The 23,310-nt window shown below is 47.5% G+C and overlaps 1 protein-coding gene across 6 annotated transcripts in view; it reads left to right on the top strand.

Moving 5' to 3' along the window:
* The window catches only part of GATAD2A (GATA zinc finger domain containing 2A), a 102,585-nt gene that overhangs the window by 11,177 nt on the left and 68,098 nt on the right, over positions 1-23,310 (top strand). Inside the window, exon 1 of one of the 6 annotated variants that reach the window (XM_028126845.2) lies at positions 2,801-2,894. The exons of 2 other annotated variants lie outside the window; for them this stretch is intronic. The gene's annotated coding sequence lies outside the window, so the exon portion shown is untranslated. Of the gene's footprint in view, positions 1-2,800; positions 2,895-13,641; positions 13,690-23,310 lie in introns of those variants that run through there. 3 more of the 6 variants (XM_088028856.1, XM_028126846.2, XM_088028858.1) reach the window with 3 other exon arrangements.

Raw genomic sequence — 23,310 nt, 5'->3', positions numbered from 1 at the left:
GCAGGAACAGGCTCAGATGGCATTTAGAAGTTTATCTAACAGTACGTTAGAAAGATAATTAGAATATTTTTGCAGTGGTTAGGGTGGAAGGAGGCCTGGCTGTTATTAGCAAGGATCTGATCTTTGAAGGATATTAAGTTTAAAGTGAATTTGGAAGGAAATTTTGCTTAACTAAATAACAGAAGTGTTTTCAAAGTATTATATTAACTGGTATCTGTAAGTATTAATTGACTGCCTTGTTTTTAGGGCAGAGGGAAAACTTCAACAAAAACATGGTACTAGCCTTATTTGTCTTTTAGTTTCTTTAGCTTTAGAATGGAATCTAAAGGTGATTGCATCATATTTCGTAATCAGCCTGCTGAACTATTTGCTGTTTAGTCCAGTACTAGACCCTGAGGTAGTAAGGTTTTTAGTCTGAGCAGCCTTAGCATTTGCCTGCCTGAGCTCTGGGGACCCCAAATAGGTCTGGATTTACTGTCACTTTTTCCATCTACACACCTGGCCCTATCACAAAAATAAACCCTGTAACTACTTCATCCTACCCCCACCCCTGCTTTCCCAGCTGGAGATGTTGGCACTGCCCTCTGGAGCAGCCCACCTGTCACCAGTACACACCTCAGTCCACAGGGGTGTGCCATTAATATGTTGCAGCTGATGCCTCTCTCTTTAAAACAGGGTGGTTGTCACCTTGGTGACTCACACAGGGCTCGCCAGTTCAGACTCTGGAATCTCTATGTCTGTCTCAAGTCTTGGGTCTCCCACTTGACCACACATTGCTGTTTGTAGTTAATTAAGTTGGCGTTAATCAAGACCCAGGTGAGGAGCAGTGAGGTAATATTTTGCTTGTATTGCTTTAATATACATCATCTGATTAATAGTCCTAGAGTAAAGCAGTTCTCAAAATATAAAGCTGCCAAATTACAGTGAAAATTTTGGATATTTGCTTTTAACCTGTTCTTGCGCGTGGGATCAGGGAGCCTCCCGCATTCCTATACCAAGTCACCTGTTTGAGAAGACTGTTTTTGTTTGGTTTTTGAATTTGAACATTTGAAATTCTTTGTAGCAAAGCAAATTGCTGACAAAACTGGGTCAGGGAAGGCATTTGGGGGTCAACAGTTTGCATTTTGTATCATTTTTTGAGGAATGCTTAGCTTTTGGCCCAGGGGAGTTGTGCCAGATGTTGCATTAAGCAGTTGGAAGATTTGGAGAGTGCGGTGGGGGGCGGAATCAAGGACAAAAAATTGCTAATTATGTGTGTAACTCAACACAATTAAAATGGGCCTTTTTGAACCTCTTATTGTGGGGGGGCACATGGCAGGAATACAATTTTATACGTAAAAGTTGTTCTACATTGTTTTTCAGGTTTGGAGTCAAGACCAATGGTGGGTTGAAATTACATTGAATCTCTTTTAAAAAATGAAATAGAATAGTTAATATCAGAGTTCATTGCAAGTGGTTAAAGTATGTTTGGTGAAACTTTTGCTTCAGTTGTATTAAGATGTGTTATAAAACAAATTAAAAACCACTAATCAGGAGTCTAGGAGTCTTATGAATTGTTTTAACTCCGGTAAAAGAACATGAAAAGGGCTTTTTTTGGTGACTCTTCAAAACATAATCTTGATATTGAGAGCTTTCTTGTGATATTAGATATTTTTTCTATTGAAATTGTGTTTCCCGGGGCGCCTGGGTGGCTCAGTCGTTAAGCGTCTGCCTTCGGCTCAGGTCATGATCCCAGGGTCTTCGGATCGAGTCCCGCATCGGACTCCCTGCTCTGCGGGAAACCTGCTGCTTCCTCTCCCGCTCCCCCTGCTTGTGTTCCTTCTCTGGCTGTCTCTCTCTCTGTCAAATAAATAAAAAATCTTTAAAAAAAAATTTAAAGAAAAGAAATTGTGTTTCCCTTTATATAGTTTTTAACATATCCAAAAGCCCATCCTTTCTCAGGTTAGACTTCTTCCCGTGTTTCCTTCTGGTCACTGGAGAGGGAAGGGTGCAGATTTGCCGTCTTGGGGGGGGCATTCACCTCCCAGAACACGGGGTGGGGGGTTGCAGATTGGGAGGTAACTGGAGAGGGAGAGCAGTCATCCTCAAGTGTCTAGAAGTGGGTGGGTCTGGAGCTTACTCAGTAGAACTCTCTTCATTGCACAGAAGTGATGGTTTAGCCGATACCCGGGAGCGCAGCTTCTGTGTGACGACCCCCGTGGGGGTGGCATTCTAACCTCCGTTTTCAGAAGCAGCTGAGTTGCTCCAGGTCAAGTAGCTCAGCTGGAGCGAGGTCAGTAGTGAGAGCGTCGTGAGTCAGCCCTGGGCGCGGTCCGCCAGGCTCTGCCGCCGGTGAGCTGGCGACGACCCCTCGGCCCTGCGGAAGGCACTGGGACTCTGCGGGGAGGGAGCCCGCCCGCACCCGCGTGGGAAACCAACCGGCGGAGCAGGGCGGCCCGTGGAGCGTAGTTGGGAGAGGCGGTGTTTCCGGGGCGGTGCCGGCCTCCCTTGCCCCGCCCTCCCCGCAGCCTTGCCCCGCCCCCACAGTAAGGCCCCGCCCCTCAGCCTTCTGTCCCCGCCCAGCCGGGCGCGGGCGGGCGGCGTCGCCTTTAAGAGCTCCCCGGTGTTTTGGGGGCCGCGGGCCGGGCGCGCTGACCTGGTGCGCATGTCCCGGGCGGTGACGCCGGCGCCGGGCTCCATGTGTGCGGCCGAGGGGCGCATTATCTGGCCGGCGGCGCGGGCGGGCGGGCGGACCGGCGGAGCGAGCGCCGCGGGCCCGGGCGGCCCCACAGGCGGAGCGAGCACGCGCGGCCCGGCGCCCCCGGCCCCTCCGCCGCCCGGCCCCGCAGGCGACCCCGGCCCCACGGCCCCACGAACCCGCGCGCTTCCCTAGGGCCCGGCCGGCCCGCGGCCCGGTAAGTTCTGGACCAAACTTGGCGGGGAGCAGGGGCCGGAGGGGTGGGGTCGGGGCTGGGATCGTGAGGTGGAGCCTGGAGCGGCGGGGGTGGCGAGGGTCGGACAGGGTCGGGGGTCAGTGGGCTCAGAGGGACCCCCGCGTGAGCATGGAAAAGTGCGAGCGAGTGAGTGAGTTCTATCTACTTGTATTCTGGGAGCGTCTCGCTAGCACTACCCTAGAAAGTTCCGCGCTCCGACGCCTCCTAGGCACGTGGGGGCCGGGCCGGGCGGGGGTCCCGGAAAGTCTCGGCGTCGCCCCCCTTCCTTCTGCGCTTCCTTCGCGGTCGGGGGAGGGGCTGGGCCTCCAGTGGTCGTTTCCGAGCGGCCAGGACGGGCGGGGGCGGCGGGCGGGCGGCACGTGGGCGCGCTGGGCGGGGGGTCCCAGGCAGGGGGGGCGGGGGTCCCGGGCGGGCCTGGCCGCTGCGCTGAACCCCGCGGCGGCGGCGGCGACGGCGGCGGCGGAGGATCCCGTGTCAGAATAAGAGTCCCCGCGCGCCCACGCCTGCAGGGCCGGCACTCTCCCTCCTCGCGCCCTTACTGCCTGACCCCCGGGAGCCGCAGGATCCTTCCCCCCTCTTCGGGCTCGAGCCGTTCTTAGGGACGTACACTTTAAATTTGCCTCCCCGTTTAGGCGGTGGCTGTATTGATTCCCCCCCCCACCTGGAATGGGTCGGCATCGGTGACTAGACAGCGGCAGCTGGCCTTTTAAAGGGATTATTGCCAAGAATCGGAATTGATCACTTCAACAAGGAAAGGCTTGTGGGCAGGGCCCCAGCCTAGAGCGTGATTGACACTTAGTGTGTGTGCACACACTGGGACCCAGAAATGAATGGGGATCCCTCTCTTAGGAACTGAATGTCAACCCTTGGGTGCGCGTTTCAGCCCTGCCCTGGGAACTTTGCGGGGGCTATTTAATTTTCTGTATTTGACCCAGCGTCTTTAGCTGTGTAGCTCATCCTTATCTTGAGAGCTTTGGATTCTTTTAGATCAAAGTCCGGGTGAGTCACTTGAGCCTTTAATTTTTTTCTCTTCCTTACCCTTTTACTTCTTTCAGTTTTCTTGAGTACACAGTGCTTGTTAAGTGTCTGGTTCTGTGTGTCCATTTCGCACAGTGACACCTTCTGGCTGTGGCAGCACAGATAAACTGAGGGACAGAGCCTTCTGTGTAGTTGCTTCAGACTTGTACTATCCTTTGATGTTCTTTTTTTTTTTTTTTCTGGTAGTGGTTACAAGTTTTTTTCTAAGTCAGATTAGGTTAAATAATGTTTACTGGCACCAGCTCAGGATGCTAAGATTAGTAGCATGTTACACCTGACAGCAAGCTGTGGAGGAGGGCAGGATAGACACCAGTCCCCAGACATGAATGCCTTTTGTACACAGATATCTTCCTTGCCCATAACACTCCAGAGTGGTGGAGGATATAATCCCCACATTACAGGTGAGGAAACTAAGGCTCCTGGATGCCAGGCTGCTTGTTCAAGGCTACTGAGTGGTAGAGGGGCAGAGCTTGGCTTGAGCCTGATTTTTGGGGCATCAGAGCCCAGGAATGTTCCTGTTTGCAACCCACTGTGTGAGCATTTCCAGGTCGTTCCTAAAACAAGAGGCCGTTTACTTGTCCAGGCCCCAGTCAACTTCTGCTGGGAGTTCGGGGGATGACCTGATAACTTAGGGACACCATTGTAGCCCTGTGTTATCCTCAGAGAGCAGAGTTGGCCTTGAAGGAGTCAAGCCACAGACTTGCCACTTTGCATTTGCTTCCTCACCTTCCAACTCAGAAAAGTTGGCCTTTTTCTAGAGCAAGTAGTTTAGGATGGAGATTTTGAGAGCAATTTGCAATAGGTCCTTTCCTCGTGTAGTCCCCCATTTTTTGTCTTTCATCACATATTCCTCCCCTAAAATTCTGAAGCTGATTTTTACAGAGGATTACCTCTCATCTTGGATGTGATATAGAAATTGGGATGGGTCCTGTATTACCGATTTGGATGCATTGTTTTTTCCACTCAGATGACATCATTTTTTTTTTTAGTGTCAAGTCATCTCTGTTAATGCAGTATCATTTGGCAAATCCTACAATCGTATATTTTGATAGTGAAGAAAGAAATAATGCTACTCTTGGAGTGTAAATAAAATCCTGGAAGGATTTGTACCAGAATGTCAACAAAATTTCTGGGTTAGGGTGAGGAGTGGGGTTTTTTTTTTTCCCTTAAACTTTCTGATATCTCTGTGTTTTGTGATTATTTAAAAAACAAGAAATGATTTCAAAAAGATATTTTTATTTTTTTATTATCATTATTTTTAAGTAATTTCTACACCTAATGTGGGGCTCGAACTCACAACCCTGAGATCAAGAGTTGCATACTCTCTTCCAACTGAGCCAGCCAGGTGCCCCAAGAAACATTTTTGAGTAATAAAACACAGTTTAAAGACTCCAGTTCTTAATTCTTCAGTAGCTCTCACTTGCTTTGCATCATTTATTTTGTGAATTTCTGGCATTGCAAGGCGTGATTTCTGGGTAGACTTATTCAATAAATATCGGAGTGTATACTGTGCCTCCGGCACCGTGCTAGGAATCCCTGCTCAGTGGAGTTTACCATGAGATTAGTGGGAGAGAAATCGTAATTAATCTCATAAACATGGGGAAACTTAAAAGGGTCAAGGAGAAAAGGACGCTGTGACCTGGTGAGCAAGACTCAAGGGGGTATTTCTCCAACTGGGATTGGAGGATGTGTAGGAGCTAAGTAGGTAAAGAGAAAAGGGAAGAACATTTCTGATAAGAGTGTCTAGGACCGAAGGAAGATTAGGGTGTGTTGGAGCAGAGAGAGAGAGAGAGAGAGAGACACACACACACACACACACACACACACACACACACACACACCCCAAGAGGGTCTGGGATTTACCTTGACAACAGTGGGATCCCTGTCGAAGAGGACAAGGCAGTGATGGGGTTCACAGCCAGGACCATCTTGAGCCTTAGGTAGCAGATCACTGAAGGATGCTTCTGAAGGGTGTGGGTGGGAGAGTAGTGAAGCCATTCTGAAATGTTGCCATTTTTTTTTTCTTTTTTTTTAAAGCGATCCTACATTTATTTTTTTTCTTTATTATTATTTTAAAGATTTGATTTCAGAGAGCACACGCATGAGAGAGAGCATGAGTTGAGGAGAAGCAGAGGGAGAGGGGGAAGCAGAGCCCCCACCAAGCAGGGAGCCCGACATGGGGCGCAATCCCAGGACCCCAGTCATGGGGTCATGACTGGAGCTGAAGGCAGACGCTTAGCTGACTGAGCCACCCGGTGCCCCTATTTTCTTTCTTTCTTTCTTTCAAGATTTTTTATTTATTTGAGAGAGAGAACGCACATGAGAGGAGGGTCAGAGGGAGAAGCAGACTTCCTGCTGAGTAGGGAGTGGACTCGATCCTGGGACTCCAGGATCTTGACCTGAGCTGAAGGCAGTCATTTAACCAACTGAGCCACCCAGGCGCCCTGTATTTTTTTAAGTAATTTCTACCCTCCAACATGGGGTTTGAACTCACGACTCTGAGACCAAGGGTCACATGTTCTACCAAGTGAGCCAGCCAGGTGCCCCAAATGTTGGCATTTTCTGATATTTGTTCTCCTGGGGGAAAATTAAGAATGACTCTCAGAGTCTTGGATATTGTCAATTCCTAACAGAGACCAAAATGTAACGGCCTTACCAATGAGTTCAGTTAAGGAATGTCAGTGTGCTAACCTCCAAAAGTTTGGGCAACTCAGATACTTGTCTGGAGAACTACCTGCTTGGACTTGTGATGTTTCTGGGTCATTAGATGGAATGAGCAAGGCTATTTTCCCTAGACCTTTTTCTCTCCCTGATAATTGAGTTAATTTATGCTCATTGTAGAAAACTGGAAAGATGATGAAACAGGTGATTAGGTGAGGTCTTTATGAGCAGTCGTCCTGGGGTAATAGAGCATCTCTGGGATTTCCTTGTAACAGTTGTTGGGTTGGGAAGTGTGGCAAAACCGGAAGAACAAGTTGGCAGTGTCATAATTTGAGGCTCACAGGACTGTGTTCGTTGCCTGCTAAGTGGGGTCGACTGTTAGAATGGATGCTCTTGAGTTATCTGAATTGTTTTAGAAGGTTAGGTAGACAGTCTGGCTTCAGGTTGCTATTCTTTTGAGTAATGATGTTCTAACTGTGCAAAGCTACATCTTGCACTGAATTAGAAGGCCACCGGTTAAGGTTAAGATAAAAGATGGGACCTGAAGTGATGGCAGGGAAGTGGAAGTAGTGAGGTTGGTTGGTGTTCTTAGAAGCAAAAGTAACAGCTGGGGACAGATCCTGCATACTTGTAGATGCTGGCAAACATGATCCAGGACTTTTTAGTCAAGAGGAATGTCAGACCATGGGCTTATTGCCTCTCCCCTTGTTTTCTAGGCTGTATTTGTGACCTCTTTTTGTCTGATGAAAATGTAGGTTAGTCTTTTAGAAGACAAAGGAACTTACTCTAATTGAATACCTGCAGGTAGCCTTAGGAAGTGACTGGGAATCCTCCGGAACCCTCTGGGGGGGGGGGGAAAGGGCCCTTGCAGCTTCTCAGTGCACTGCACCCACTTTCTCAGGATCCTCAGAAAGGTAACCCTGTTTCTTGGGCAAGTTTGTCAGGGGCCTTGCCTTCTTGTTTCCTGGCTCCTTATATGAAAGGACTGAAGGCTTGATATCTGTCTGAGAATGAGAGAGACCAGCATCTGAGATAGAGCGTGCTGGCAGCATATGGACAATACCTGCAAGTGGGCTCTCAGCAAATTGAGGTAGGAGTTTTGGGGAAGGTTTGAGACTAGTACTTTGAGGTTGCTTGGCCTCAAAGATAGCTAGCTGCAGCTGGGGATGTGGGGTGGGTTGAGGAGAGAGTAGAGGCAGTGTGGGGTTGATGAGAAAATCTCCACTTGTTGAAGGTTGAAGAATCTTTGAGCCTTTCCTCCTCCTGCAGCTTTGTCTCCAGACATGGCACCACCTGACCTGCCATGCTGATCAGATCTTTTGATTTGAATCTTCAAACTTAATTCAGCCTAAATGAGGTGATGCCTTTGGGCACACTTTAAAAAAATACTGCTGTACTGTAGTGGCCAACCAGTTCCTCATCCAGGGCTACCTGCTATTTGCTGAGTGAGAAGTGAGCCCCTGTGCCCTATTTCCAGGCAGCAGGTCCCTGCAGTGGTGTCATAGACCAGCCCTGGCTTTGCCTTAGGTTGGGTGTAAGTTCCACTTGCCACTTTCTAGTGAAGTGACCTTGCTGACTGAACCTTACCCTCTGTTTCCAGTTTCTAAAAAGGAGGTAATGTCTACCTTGAACAACTGAGTTGGAATGTGATAATAAATTCAAGTGGCTTAGCACAGGGCCTAGTGTGTATATAGTTCAGTGAATGCTGTTATGATTAGAATGGATGAGGCAGAGCACAAAGATACTGCTTTGCTTTGGGTGTGGAGCACCTCCACGTTTTCAGGACAAACTGTCACTGCTGTGTGCCCCTTGGAGCCATAGCCTGTCCCCATGTTCCAGATGGAAGAAGCCAAAGTCCCCTACAGAGGGTGACACTTTCTAGGGCCACCTTGCTGAATATTCTACAACTGGGAGTGGGCTCCAGCCTGTATGAGTTCAGATTTTGTATGTTTTTTCCACTAGCCTGGGCGCCTCCCTAGTGATACAAGATAGTTGGGTGGTGGGGCCCCACCAGGGGAAAGGAGATAGCCCCTTTCCTGGCTTTGCTGAATCTCATGTTCTGACTTTTAGGAACAGTGCCTCCATGTGTGAGATGGGAAGATATTTGCCAGGGGATCTTGCCTTTAAGAACCAGGAGGGACCCCTAGCACTTTTGGCTTTATCCCTAAGTGGTCTCTGGCCAGCGATGGGAAGTGGGTTGCCTCCTGATGGTGCATGCAGTGGCAAATGGGAAAGCCTGGGACTGAATCCTAGTCTCCTTCCAGATTTACTGCTCTCAAGCTGGCTTGGGAATTGGACAGATTGGGTTTCGCCACTGAGTAATTTAGTGCTTTTCAGCTTTGGGTGGGTTGCCTGCCTACCTGGTCTCAGCTTTCCTATCTGTAGATGGGGAATATATCTTTGATGTCCTAGGATGGCTGTGAGGACAAATGGAAATGTTCAAAAGAGGTATCCCAGCTCCTGACTCCTCCATTCACCTCTAAGACAAAATTCTGCCCCTAGATGACAACTACATAATGATTCCCAGAAGGTCGCACATCTCTATTATCACATACAATGAAACACTCAGATTGAGGCTTTGGATTTTCTTTATAACAAAATTCCACCACAGCCGCATAATTTGGAGGTCTTTAGAGTTTATTGTAAGGAGATCTCACCTAAAAAGGTCATCAAATTATTTGGAAGGGAGGTGAAAAAAAAGAAACCCTGTGGCTTTAAACCTGCATATAATCCCAGCATAACATTTCCTCTAATCCCAATTGTTCTGTGCAATTAGCCTTTGAGTCAGTGGCTGTTAAACTGTACTCCACATATTCTTACCTTAGAGGCAGCTGCTCAACATGACCTTGGAGGTGAGCAGGTTTCAGGCCTGTATTCTCTTCACTTGGTGGATTTTTGTGGTGGTAAGAGAGTTTTAGTTTTCTTGTTGGTTTGGCCAGGTTTACTCAGCAAGTTCTGAAAACTTTGCCACTACAACCTTATTCACATCTGCAGAGGAAACACATTTTTTTCCCAATTGCTCAATGGTTTGGGGAAAGTAGGAGTGTAGCAAACTGAATTCTTGGTTTGAAGGCATTGGTTGAATTGGTCAAGTCACTCCAGACCTATGATATTCTCAGGACTTGTGTATCATTGACAGAACGTTGCCAGTTCAAATGATTGGACTTCATTTTTCTTTTTTTATAAAACTTTTTTTTTAATTTATTTGACAGAGCACACAAGTAGGCAGAGCAGTAGATGGAGAGGGAGAAGCAGGCTCCCTGCTGAGCAGAGAGCCCAGTGTGATGTGGGCTCCAGGGCTCCATCCCAGGACCCTGGGATCATGACCTGAGCAGAAGGCAGACGCTTAACCTGCTGAGCCACCCAGGTGCCCCTGAACTTCATTTTTTGTTGTCTCATGTGTTACTCCTGTGCATGTAAAGGGTTCGCACCTGCCCCTTCAATGGCAGTGGTTTTTTCAGAGGATTCTGAATCCACACCTTCCCTGGGATTCTCTCTCTTATACGCACTGGAACCCTGGGAGATTTCCAGGTTTGATTAGTGTTTTCCTTAACACTTTTGTTTGATTAACTGTCTTAGCAGTGTGTATGTGGGTCATCTGTCTCTTGCTTTCCCTTCCCAAACTTTGAAATTTCTCTTTTTGAGGCTTTTGTCTCTGGTAAAGTCTGGGGAGAAGGAGGAACCTCCAGTGTCAGTAGTAGGAGTTGCCTGTTCTGCTTTTGAAGTTTTCTTGGGCAGAGATATTAACGTACCAAGTCTGGATGGAAATGAAATTGCAGCCTTGTAGTCAGTTTATGTTTGTCAGGCAGAGCTTTAAAAATGTAACTATGTTTGATCCTTGGGCCCCAGACAAGTTTAGGATTCACCTGGGACTAGCTTGCTTCCATGTGCTGTTTTACTGAACATAGCACAGACTTCAAGATGAGTGGGGCTGCTCTTGATGTTACAAACTGGAAACTGAGGCCTGAGAGGAGTGGCGTACCCCTGGTTTAATTTGCAGAAGGAAGGAGAACGTAGCTCTCTGTTCTCTTCTGGAGCCTCCTTGGTCTGATCGCTGTCATCCTTATTTCTTTTTTTCTTGTAAAGATTTTACTTTTAAGTAATCTCTATACCCAGTGTGGGGCTTGAACATAAAACCCTGAGATCAAGAGTTGCATGCTCTACCAACCGAGCCAGCTAGGCACCCCATGTCCTTACTTCTCTGTGGTTTGGTCAGGTACTTATTTATCTAATTTTTAAATTTTTTATTTAAATTCAATTTAATTAATATATAGTATATTATTAGTTTCGGAGGTAGAACTTAGAGATTCATCAGTTACATATAACACACAGTGTTCATTCCGTCAAGTTCCCTCCTTAATGCCCATCACCCAGTTACCTCATCCTCCCACCCACCTCCTCTCCAGCAACTTTCAGTTTGTTTCCTATAGTTAAAAGAGTTTTATGGTTTGTCTCTCTGTTTCTGTCTTATTTTATCTTTCCTTCCCTTCACTTATGTTCATCAGTTTTGTTTCTTAAATTCCACAGATCAGTGAAATCATATGATATTTGTCTTTCTCTGAGTGACTTATTTCACTTAGCATAATACCCTCTAATTCCATCTACTGGTTTGGTCAGTTCTGTTTTGTCCTAGGTTCCTCCTCCCTAATTAGGAGGTCTAATGGCAGGTTTCCTTCCTCATGGCCTTATCTTTTTTTTTTAAGTTTTTATTTTAATTCAGTTAACAGTACGGTGTCATATTAATTTGAGGTGTATGATATAGTAATTCAACAATTCTGTACATCACATGGTGCCATCAGGACAAGTGAAGGAGCCTCATCTTTTTTTGAGCCCTGAGGTGGTCAGGGTGTCTGTAGTATAAGGATGGGACAGGACATAGGGAGGAAGAACACAGGGCTGCCTTTAAAAAAACAAAAACAGAAACAAAACTAGCAGTGTTTCCTGTTTTGGAATTGAGTGGGTGATGGCTTTCAATTTTAAGAGCATAAAACTCCTTTTCCCTATTAAAAAAAGAGTAATGGCACTTAACTTGCAGAAATCCTTCAGGTGATATGTGGGTGACCATTTCAAGATCCAGACAAGCAACCATGGAAATAAGGTGGAATGGGCTAAATGTCAGATGCTGAATTAGGCTTCAGTGATTGGCTGTGCTAGTCCGGGGGTGGGGGTGGGGGGTCCTTAACACCCAGTGGAGGGTGCTAGATGATTCTAGAATAGCACAATCTGATGCTGGAGTGGTCTTTAAACTGTATCACAGAACCGGTTAGAGGGATTGAACATGTTTTGTTTGGAAGAGAAAAGATTGGGGGTGGGGGCCATGAGGGATTCCAGGGACACCCATTGGTGAGTCACAGTCTGACAGAGGCCTTTTCTACTGCTAGTGCCAGTAGGCACCCACTCACCCCCTCTGGGAGTATGGATGGGGTCCTTCTTTTCAGAGAGAAGATCAGGTGACCTGGCCACAAAAGGCATTGAAAGTGGACAGGTCATCCCCTGGGGAAGGGGCTTGGCATCGAGTGAGCATTTCAGATGTGCACCCATCTTTTGTGAAGGTTAAGATGGTGGGAGAGCTTGTCCACTCTGTTTCCTTGGTTTATGGCTTAAGGGAAAAAGGAAACTTAAATTGCTTAGAAAAATTAAGGTAACTTTCATCTGTTCAACCATCCTTCTGAGTCTGTGAACCACTGTTGGCCTTTTTTTTTTTTTTTTTTTTTTTAAGTTAACTATTGACATTTAAGCGCTTAAGCTGCTCTGGAAGGTGCCCCATCAAGTGAAATGCAGTGTAGGCTTCTCACCACCACATGGTGGAATGAACAGATCAGGAGATTGTTGCTGGCTGTGGGATTCTCTAGAGCTTCTTAGCAGGCTGGCTGGGATGGGTGACAGTGTTGCAGAGATGTCTTTGCAGCCAGGTGGTCCTAGCCCCAGGTTGTGAGTAACCCTAAGTATACTCCAGTGTGCTGTGCAAATGTAATTTTTGTTATATGCCATGATATGAACAAGATGGGGCTTCTGATCTATCTCCCTCTACTCTCCAGCACACTCTTCTGAGAAGGGACTGTTTTCTTGGTCCCTGGAGGTCTACAGCTCTTGTGGAAAAGGTTGGTGATGTTGGACTAGACCATTTACAAGGAGTGTTTCCTTGCACTGGAACATCAAGGATGGATGGAGTTGGCAGATAACCCTCCCAGACCTCAGGGTTTATGGAAAGTCATAGTGGGAAATAAGGTTAAAAAAAAATGCAGGTTGTTCCAGTTATTGTTGATGACTTAAAATGGAAGACTGTTTATACTTCATCTGAAAAACATGGAGAGCCCTCAGAAGTTTGTGAGGAGAGTATTCACTTGATCTGAGCAGGGAAGCCAGTCAGGAAAAAGGGACATTGATAAAAGGCAGGCATGAGCTAATATGGCCTTGAATTTGCCTGGTGGGGAATAAAAAGCAGGGACAGGTGCCAGAGACACTGTGCAAGGAGATTGGGTGGGGATTAGCTGGATACCAGGGGTTGAGAACAAGTCATCTGTCCTTCAAAAACTGGGGTCCTGGGGCGCCTGGGTGGCTCAGTTGGTTAGGCATCTGCCTTCAGCTCAGGTCATGGTTCCAGGGTCCTGGGATTGAGTGTCACGTCAGGCTCCCTGCTTGGTGGGGAGTTTGCTTCTCCCTCTGCCCCTCCCTCCTCACCCACCACTTGTTCTCTCTCCCTCTCTCACATACACACACAAATACATAAAATCTAAAAAAAAAAAAAAAAAAAAAATGGGGTCCCTTCCCTGCTCAGCCTGTGCTGTACCCCTGGAGTCCAGTGATGGCCTTTTCTTGCCCTCAAGGGTCTTAACAGCCACATAAGGGAGGATAGGGTGCCCTGAGAGAGAGGGAAGAGTGGGTATGAGCATGTCTAAGAGGTAGCTGCAGGATGAGGACTGGAAGGTGACATAGGCTCTAAGATTGTGGGTCTTTGCTTTCAGGGGTGCTGAATTTGAGCAAAGGTGAAGTGAACTGGGTCCTGGAGAAGGTGGTCCAAGGTAGCATCTACTGCCTGGGGAAAAAGTGGATGTTGGTGAGACAGTCTGGCCTTTGGTGCTGGATGCCTTCTCTTTGTTTTACGTGACTAGGAGGGAGGATACAGTGGGCTGAGGCATGAAAGCCCTCTGTGACCTCTAGAACCCTCTTGAATGCAAGGGGTATGTCTGTGAATCTGCCAGATTGTGGCTACCTCCGTTGTGGGGGAAGGTGCAGAACTTAATCTGTTCTTATGTCTCCTCCTCCCAAACTAATTGTGCTTTGTGTTCGAAGAAAGCATAAAAAATAGGTGAAAGAATAAAAGGGACTATCTCGTACTCGTATATGTAGGAAAAGTTCTGCTCTGTTCCCAAGAGTGAAGTAATGACAAATGGAACCTAGATGGACACAGCCCGTAACGTGAAGAATTGTAGCAATTAGAGAGACCAGGAAGAGGCTTGATATTATTCCACTGCCCCAGGAGCTGGTTGGTAACCTGCATTTTCTAGATTCTGAGGATTTTCCAACTTGAGGTTGTGGACACTTTTCCAGAGAGACCCAGAGCGTTTAAGACTCCTCTGAAACATTCAGATGAATTATTCCAACAGCTGCTCCTTCCTGGTTTGAGAAAGGTTCCTTGTTTCATGCATTGCTGAAATGTTTTCAAATCATGGCTCTTTTGGCAGTGTCCAGGGGAGAAGACAGGTGGGCATCCCACAGAGTGACAACACTAGTGTTGAGTGGGGGGGGGGGGGCATGTTGTTGCAGAAAGGAAAGGGGCCTTGGGGATTTGGCACTTGGAAAGAAATGACTTGGGTTCCAGAGTAGCACCTGGTTGGTGATGAACAATACGCTGTCAAGAGTCCTGATTTTGGGGGGAGGATGGGAGTAAGTAATCAGGCGAGTTAAGTGAAGGCAGCAGCCTGGTACCCCTTACACAGAGCTTGTAGGGCCTGGACTGTCCTGAGCCCTATGTCCTCTGCTGTCCTCTCTGTTGTGTCAGTGGCCTGGAGACTGATCTTCTTCCTACTAGTTTGTGTCTCCTGTGTTTACTGCCTCACACTTGTGAGCCCTGTGCTGTTCTTATGCAAAGGAGGAGAGAAATCTGCATATATGCTCCTTGCTGGGGGACCCTGGTTTGCTCCTGTGATGGGCTAGAGTGTGGTTGGCATGTGTGTACATCTTAATAGGAATGAAGATGAAAATTGGTTCTGGGGCACCTGGGTGGCTCAGATGGTTAAGCGTCTGCCTTCGGCTCAGGTCATGATCCCAGGGTCCTGGGGTCGAGTCCCGCATCAGGCTCCCTGCTCCTTGGGAGCCTGCTTCTCCCTCTGCTTCTCTCTCTCTCTCTCTCCCTCTCTCTCTCCCTCTGTCTCTCATGAATAAATAAATAAAATATTAAAAAAAAAAAATTGGTTCTGGTTTGTGACCCAGGCTGGCAGTGTTGATCAGGTCCCTTAAACCTTTTGGCTTGTACCTTGGCAGGTAAGGGCTCAGAAATAGTGCTTCAACACCTGAGGGGTTTGGTGCCTTTTAAAGAAAGGGAGTCATTGAATTTGCTACTTGGTCCACAGGATACAGCTTGCAACAGTTGAGGCTCATTCCTCCATGAGGTTTCTAGCAATTCAGGAAAGGGTTAAGTTAGTGTGCTTTTAGAAGAGGAATTGCTGGTGTGCTGATCTTTGCTCTAGGAAAATTCCCCAGAACTTTGGGAAGGATCCAGCCTCAGGATGGTTTCAAAGTCAGACTGTCCCTGCTGGTACAGTGGTTCAGATTTGAGCCTGGGCCTGGGAGGAGGATCCCAGGACTTCTTAGCCCTCTGACCCTGGCCGATCACGTTGACTTTTGTCAGTCTCTGTTTTCTCACTTGTCAAGTTTGGGCATGAGTGGCAGTACCCTGTGTGAAGTGTGGGTATCAATGGTAGTACCTCATGTGAAGGAGGGGTAATAAGGGCAATACCCTGTGTGAAGTGTGGGTAACACTGGAAATACCCCCATGTGAAGTGTAGCATTGGCAGTATCCCGTGTGAAGTGGGTAGCATTGGCAGTACCTTGTTTTGTGGTTATAAGGATTAAATGAAATCAGGCATGTAAAGTGCTGGCACCCTGCCTGATATCAAATAAAGAATTCAATAATTGTTAGCCACTGTTATGCTTTTCTTTTCCTCCTTTATAACAAAATCTCTTGTCAACATGTAAAAGATGATTCTTTCAGTGACCCAGAAGTTGTCAGTGGGCTTTTCTGTAGCAGTTTGAAACCGTGTGCCTAATGGTCGCTTTCTCAGTGAAGAGTTAGGCCCTCACCTTCTTCCCCCACTGATGCTTGAGCACTCAGGAGGAGGCTTGGACCATGGGGACAGCAGAGCCCCCTCCTTGGCAGTAGTGTCACTGTGGTCTTGGGGACAGATCTGCTGGGTCTGGGTCTTAGGCTGGATCTTGATGCTGGATGGTTAGGTAGGACCTGGGTCTGTGTGAGGCAGCTGGAGGCAGAGCAGGGCAGTGGGGTGGGCCTTGGAGGAGGCAGGAGGGTCTCCTGTAAGGCTGGCTCAGTAAAGATTTAGGTGAGTGAACACCACCCCCCTCGTGGTCCTGCCCCTCTACACTTGTGCTGGCCTCCCTTACAAGGAGGGCTGATGGCCTGAGACCCTGGGCAACTTCCCACTGGATGTCTTGATTGGGGTTGGATTGTCTTGGCAAGACTGTGCTTCAGAGACACTAGAGTGAGGTAGTTTGGACCTGGCCCATGTAGGACAGTGATTCTCTGGGATGTGTGGTCTGTGTTTTCAACAGTTGATGGTTTAGAACTGTGCCTTTGCCTGGAGGACAAAGTGTGTTGGCCTTGTGTGTGCCTGTGTGGTGGCCTGAATGTATTGGTCTTGTGTGTGCACATGTGCAGATTTGTGAGTGTGTGTATGCGTATGTGCATGCATGCTTGTACGTGTGGGGGTGGGTAGCCTTATATGTGCTTACGTGTCTGCCGGCGCTACTTGCTGGAGTGGAGCCTGACATGTGCAGTTACTCTGGCTTGTACAAATGGAAGAAAGACACTCCAGTCCATGTTGGACATGGACTTTGTGTGGCAGAGTCCTGCCTTTTGTGGGGCCTCCAGCTTACTCTGGGGTTAGTCTCAGGTACAGATGAAGTCCCATCGAGGGCACAGTCTAAGCCTGTGTGGCCCTTACAGATTTCTTTATGCTTTCTTTTAAGGCAGAGGTTCGTGTGACATTTGCATTGTATCTTGTGACACCTCAGAGTTTTTTTTTTTTTTTTTTTAAAGATTATTTATTTGACAGAGAGAGCACAAGCAGAGGGAGAGAGAGGGAGAAGCAGGCTCCCTGCTGAGCAAGGAGCCTGATGTGGGACTCAATCCCAGGACCCTGGAATCATGACTTGAGCCGAAGGCAGACGCTTAACCGACTGAGCCACCCAGGCGTCCCCCTCAGAGTTTTATTTTTTAAAAGATTTTATCGGGGCGCCTGCTGCCTGCCTGGGTACTTACTAGCCCCACTGGATTTGGATTTAGGCAAACCTTTAGTGTTCGGGGAAACTACCAGCTTAAATAGACCCGAGTCACTGCTTCTTGGTCTCCCGTTGCCAGCTTGGAAGATAGTACCCTTCTTGGGAATCAAGGTGGCAGAGATCACCTGAGGCTCCAGGTCCATCCAGCTGTAGTAGGATGGCTAGTGGGTACTTTCCTTGGTAGTGAGAAGACAGAGAGAAGAGGTGGGGTGGGGTTTAGAGGTGAAAACTGGAGGTCCTCTCCCATTTATATTTCTTTGGTGAGATTTCTCCCATCCCACCAACTGCTAACTGACCAAAATATTTCTGTCTTGTCTTGGACCTTTCAGAGATAAGTTATGTGAACTACTGTGGGTAGACTTTGTTTGGATTTCAGGACTGTGAAGTTCTTTTCTTCTAGGCCCAGGTCTTCATTTGTATGTATACTATTGGGGCCTTCTTTAGAATGCTGCTCCCTCTGGGTGCTCTTGAATAACAACAAAAGCTTTCCCTTTTCCCTTCCAAAGAAAAATACTCTGAAAAATAAGATACGGTTCTTAAACACTTGGGCAGTACTTGCTCAAGATTACCATATTGTGGCAGTCTGTCTGCTCCCCCTCCCTTTCTAAATTTGAGTATAGTTGACACCATAATGTTACATTAGTTTCAGGTGTACCAGTGTAGCTACTTATTCTCCACGACCGCCTGTTGGAAGATGGCTTGTGGGAAAGAAAGCTCAGCAAGATGGCTTGTGGGAAAGAAAGCTCAGTGGATGGCCTTTATGCTGCTCCTCAGAGACTTGGTGTAATTTACTGGTCTTTGCCCTGCTCATGAATATGCAGATCAGGGTTGGTGCCCGTGTTGTCACCAAAGGAGAGTGAGTGTGTTGCTGATTTAGGGGCTGTCTTCACAGCTTGGAGAAGGTACTCAGCTGGTGGCTTTGCTCCTGCTTGCATGGTGCATGCAGGCTCCAGGCCACCCAGACCTGGTTGAGGGAGCACATGGTGCCTGTGGCTAGGGCCCACAATGCCTCGGTGGTAGTGGAAGGTAACTGTCCACTGGTGAAAGAAGAATTCTCACCTTTCCAGGAGGTTGCCTTTATGATAAGTAAGGTGTTGCTTGCTTGCTTGCTTATTTATTTCTTTATTTATAAAATATTTTATTTAATTTATTTGACAGAGACACAGCGAGAAAGGGAACACAAGCAGGGGGAGTGGGAGAGGGAGAAGCAGGCTTCCCGCAGAGCAGGGAGCCAGATGTGGGGCTTGATCCGAAGACCCTGGGATCATGACCTGAGCCGAAGGCAGGCACTTAACGATTGAGCCACTCAGGCGCCCTGGTGTTGCTTTTTTAAAAGTAAACTCAAGAAAATTTGCCATAAGAGTAGAACGGCTGGAGGTTTTATTTCTTGACATGAAAATAAACCTGGCAGCCAGCTATAAAGCTAATATAGCTGATTGAGATCCTGTAAGACATGGAGGCAGCCTGGATGATATGTTCTTGGGAATAAGGCTGGCTGCCATTGGATTTTCTATTGGCTGCCTCAAAGATGGAGGCGATGTCTTCTGCAAGTGGGACTTTTTGTGATCCTCACTCCCAAATTTTCCTGTTTTGACTGGTCCTGGAGACTCAAGACTACTCTTTAGTCATCTCAGGAGGATTCTTTTTTTTTTTTTTTTTAAAGATTTTATTTATTTATTTGACAGAGAGACACAGCGAGAGAGGGAACACAAGCAGGGGGAGCAGGAGAGGGAGAAGCAGGCTTCCCACGAAGCAGGAAGCCTGACATGGGGCTCGATCCCAGGACCCTAGGATCACAACCCGAGCCGAAGGCAGACGCTTAACGACTGAGCCACCCAGGCACCCCTCTCAGGAGGATTCTTTGCATGTTTTACATTCACAGGTCACACAGGGACACACGTGTTTGCAAAGGAGACTGACTGCCTGCTTGCCTTGCCCTAGGCAGAGAACCCCAGACAATCATTTTTGCTCCTCTTACTTTTATTTTTATTTTATTTTTTTAAGATTTTATTTACTGGGGCACCTGGGTGGCTCAGTCGTTCAGCGTCTGCCTTCGGCTCAGGTCATGATCCCAGGGTCCTGGGATTGAGCCCTGCATCGGGCTCCCTGCTCGGCGGGAAGCCTGCTTCTCCCTCTCCCACTCTCCCCTGCTTGTGTTCCCTCTCTTGCTGTCTCTCTGTGTCAAATAAATAAATAAATTCTTTAAAAAAAAAAAAGATTTTATTTACTTATTTGAGAGAGAGAGAAACAGAGCACAAGCGGGGTGGGGGAGGGCAGAGGGAGAGGAAGAAGCAGACTCCCCGCTGAGCAGGGAGCCCAATGCAGGGCTGGATTCCAGGACCCTGGGATTGTGACCTGAGCCGAAGGCAGATGCTTAACCGACTGAGCCACCCAGGCACCCCATTCCTCTTTTAATCTATCCTGGAGCAGTTGACCAAGAGATGGGATGCTCTGGGCATTCCTGTCTGAAATGATGGGCAATGAAATGCCCTCCCTCTGTGTGAGTTGGGTACCTCATGTTGGGGTCACTTGATGTTACTGTTTTTCTAGGCAACATCATCCATGGACTCAGCCAGTGTGGTGAATCCCCTGGGCCTGGCTCTGCCTCACAAGATAGGTGGGCTTGGTGCTCAAAAGTTGGGGGGGGGGTACAGTGTTTTCCTTTTCACTGATGGTGATTGGCGGGTACGCTGTTTGGGCTAGTTGCATGGGTCTCCCTTGTGTAGAGTTGGTCATGTCAGGAGCTCAGGGCTGGCACTCCTCTTGGGCCTGTGTAAGTTTCCACATCTAGCCCAAGTGCTCCAGGGAGTAGGTTTGGATTGGGCTGTGGTATCTCTGGCTTCCATTTTAGGAAATGTTTATGTCCAAGACAAGTTAGTCATTTTTACCATTCACCCACCAGGCATTGCTTGATTCCTTTGGTTCTTGGATGTGAGATGGGGCTGGAAGAGGTATATCCCAGGGAGATGAGGTGCATTGGGAAGTCAGAGCTGGCATAAGATAGGCATACTTAAAGTCCATCTGAGACATAATGTTTACTGCTGCTCTCATTTTACCATTCTAAGTTTTTCCAGTGACATTTTGTGTAGTTTATTTGGAGAGTGGAGGGAAGGATTGCTTGATCGTGGAGGATGTCAGGGACATGGCTGGTCTGGGAAGCAGGGTTCTAGAGTCATACATTTGGCTGTGAATATACAAGGCCTATGGACTTTGTTCTGTACACACACTTTGGCCCCAAAGTGTTAAAATGATGTATGTGGTTCTACCTTAAGAGACATGCTAAGTGAAATAAGTCAGACACAAAAGGACAAATACTGTATGATTCCACTTAATATAAGTCCCTAGAATAGTCAAATTCATGGAGCTAGAAAAGTGGGATGGCAGGTGCTAGGGGCTGGGGTGGGGGTAATGGGGAGTTAGTGTTTAATTGGGGACAGAGATTCAGTTTTACAAGGTGACAGAGTTCTGGAAATGGATGGTGACGGTGGTGGTGATGGTTGCACAACAATGTGAACGGACTTAACACCACTGAGCTGTACAGTTACTAGCTAAAATGGTCAATTTGATGTTACTTATATCTTAGTACAGTGAAAAAAAGTGGAACCTTTGAATTCAGAAATATCCTGCATTCTTATAAGCATGCATTTTTATCCTCCCAAGAGTTATTTTAGGGAGAAAAGAACAAAGGCACTCATATTTTTATGGCTTAGCTTGTGCCGGATACTATGAGGTTAAAAAAAAAAAAAAAAGAATATGGATATGTGTGATTCTGAGAAGGCTCATTGTAACATCATTTTGGGAATGTTGGAGCACAGGGATTCTGCCGGTGTTCTTTGGTCCCCACAGGGTTGGGGCTTCGATGCACTTTCTCCAGCTGCTTGGGGTGACACGAGACTCTTAGAGTCTTCAGGGGACTTAGGAGAGCAGAGTCCAGAAACAATCTGAAGTCTTTTCTGCTCCAGTGCTTGGCTTAGAGATTGAAGGTATTCCTTGTTTTCCTATGGCTGTTTGTCAGCGAATTTCCTTAATATAGCACATATTGGTGCATATACACAGAATGGGAGACACCAGTTCTTAGTTTCTCATTATTAACAGATGTTATTTCCTCATTTGTTCTTGTGACATTTTCTTTGAGATGTCCTTTAATGTAACACATCAAACATCCTCAGTGCTAAACACTAACACTTCAGACACTTCCCAAAGTCTCAGACATGTCTAGATAGATGTAGACATTTGATTCTTGAGCATTTTAAATATGGGGGTTTATCTGAAGTTTTGAACTTCTGTGTGGACTTGCCAGGGCAACTGCTGGGGGCAAGGATGGAAACTCTAGATAGGAGTTGAAATATTTTGAGGAATAACATTAATGACACTACTCAGAGTAAAGCTAGTTGCTTCTGAGAGCCTACCTGGTGCCAGGGCCTGTCACTTGGTCCTAAGGATGGTCTTAAGGCCTGAAGGTCTGCCCAGGGGTCAGGTTATGATTCATCAGGAGAAAGCACTAGAACATTCAGGTTTGGTGGTATGAAAGGGAGGGATTCCTGGAATGCCCAGGGAAAAGAGATATGGTGGAGGCAAGCCTTGGAGAGGAAAGGGATCTGTTGCAAAGACCGTACTGAGTGTTTTAGGATAGGATAGGAAAGGAGGAGGGGAGTACGGGGTGTGGTTTGCCATGGGTGCAGGGGTAGGGGTAGCTCATGGTTCTCCGCAGTGACAAAGGAGGCCTTTCCAGACAAAAAGCTGTAGAGGTCTCTGGAACTTTCTCTAAGCTCTTTGCCTTTCTCCAAACAGCAGTGTAAGGGAGGGTGGGGAGAGTTTCCCCCAGGGGTTGTGGTGGCGCTGTGGCCTTGCCTATCTCCATGTTACTTCTTCCTGGTGTTGACTTGCTATTCTAATTAAGGGTAGGGTTTATATTTATATTGCTATGTTTTTGCCTCAGGTCCATGGTGGAAACATAGTGGTTGGGTATTTATAACTCAAGGAGGATGGCATTTCCTACTCTTGCTTCATTAGGCATTGGATAAAGAGATGAACAAGAGCTTTTTCTCAAGAGTATTTGGGGAAGAGAGCCTAATTCTGGATGTCTGGATGTCAAATGTCAAGATCAGCTGTGCTAAGTGTTGGGGCTGTAGTCCTCAGTGATAGAAGGGAATGAGGAGGGACTGGTTAGGGAGAGCATGCTTAACTAACAGGTGCTTGAGTCTGAAGGATGAGTGGGAAGAGGGAAGGGCTTTCCCATGGTGGGAACACTATGTGCAAAAGCCCAGTGGTGGAGGCAAGATGTGGCAGTATGAAAAATTGAGACAAGGCTAGTGTGGTTGGAGCCAGGAATATGGTGGTGCAGTCGCTAAGACCTTTGTGTATATACACATATGCATGCATGTCAGATGACTTCATAGGGTCACGTGGGCGTAAAGCAGGCGGGGCCTTGAAGGTCAGGGTAGGATGTTACAAGTATTGGGGGGTTTTGAGGGGCTGTAGGAATGGCTGCACTGGCATGGTGTGGTGAGTGGATGATCCATCCCTCAGTGAGGGCATAGTTACTATGGCCAAGGGAAGACAGGCAGGGACAGTTCAGGGGCCTGGAGGGCACATACTGGCTGTTACGCCAGTGGATGCCTCCTAGGTTTGACAGTGGAGACAGGCCAGTTCTGGTTGCCAAGGATGGGCTTGTGTAGCTGGCCTCACTGTCGGCTCCTTGGCTCTCATGGGGCTGGTTCTTTGCCTCTCTAGTATGCCAAGTCATGCTCTCCCCTACTCCATGGGGACATAGGGTTAATGAGGCTCCATGCTTTGGAGAGAGCAGGTACTGCTTTGTGCCCTGGGGCTGACTCAGAGCTGGAGCATCTCCTTGGTGTGCCTGTGCCCTGACTTTTTGTTGTGGGGTGTCTGGGTCACCTCTGTCCCTTTGATACTCAGCACAGATTGTTAGGGCTGCAGTTTCCTCCTGCTTTCAAGGATCAGGTAGTCCCATGTTTTCAGCTTCTGGGGCTGTACTGTCTCTGTTGCTATAACTCAGTTCTGCCTTATAGGTGGAAGCAGCTGTGGATATTGCATACTTTGTGGGTGTGGCTGTGTTCCAGAAATACCATTCACCAGGACAGCTCAGGCAAGTTTGCCAACCCTGGATTAGAAATGGAATCGTTGGCCCAAGTTAATC

Source organism: Eumetopias jubatus, unplaced genomic scaffold (genome assembly GCF_037043125.1).
Source record: "Eumetopias jubatus isolate StellerSeaLion01/CBP00866 unplaced genomic scaffold, mEumJub1_p1.0 scaffold_1, whole genome shotgun sequence".
NCBI classification, from domain to species: Eukaryota; Metazoa; Chordata; class Mammalia; order Carnivora; family Otariidae; genus Eumetopias; species Eumetopias jubatus.
Note: the sequence above shows the minus strand (reverse complement) of the source record. Positions and strands in the feature narration are given on the sequence as shown.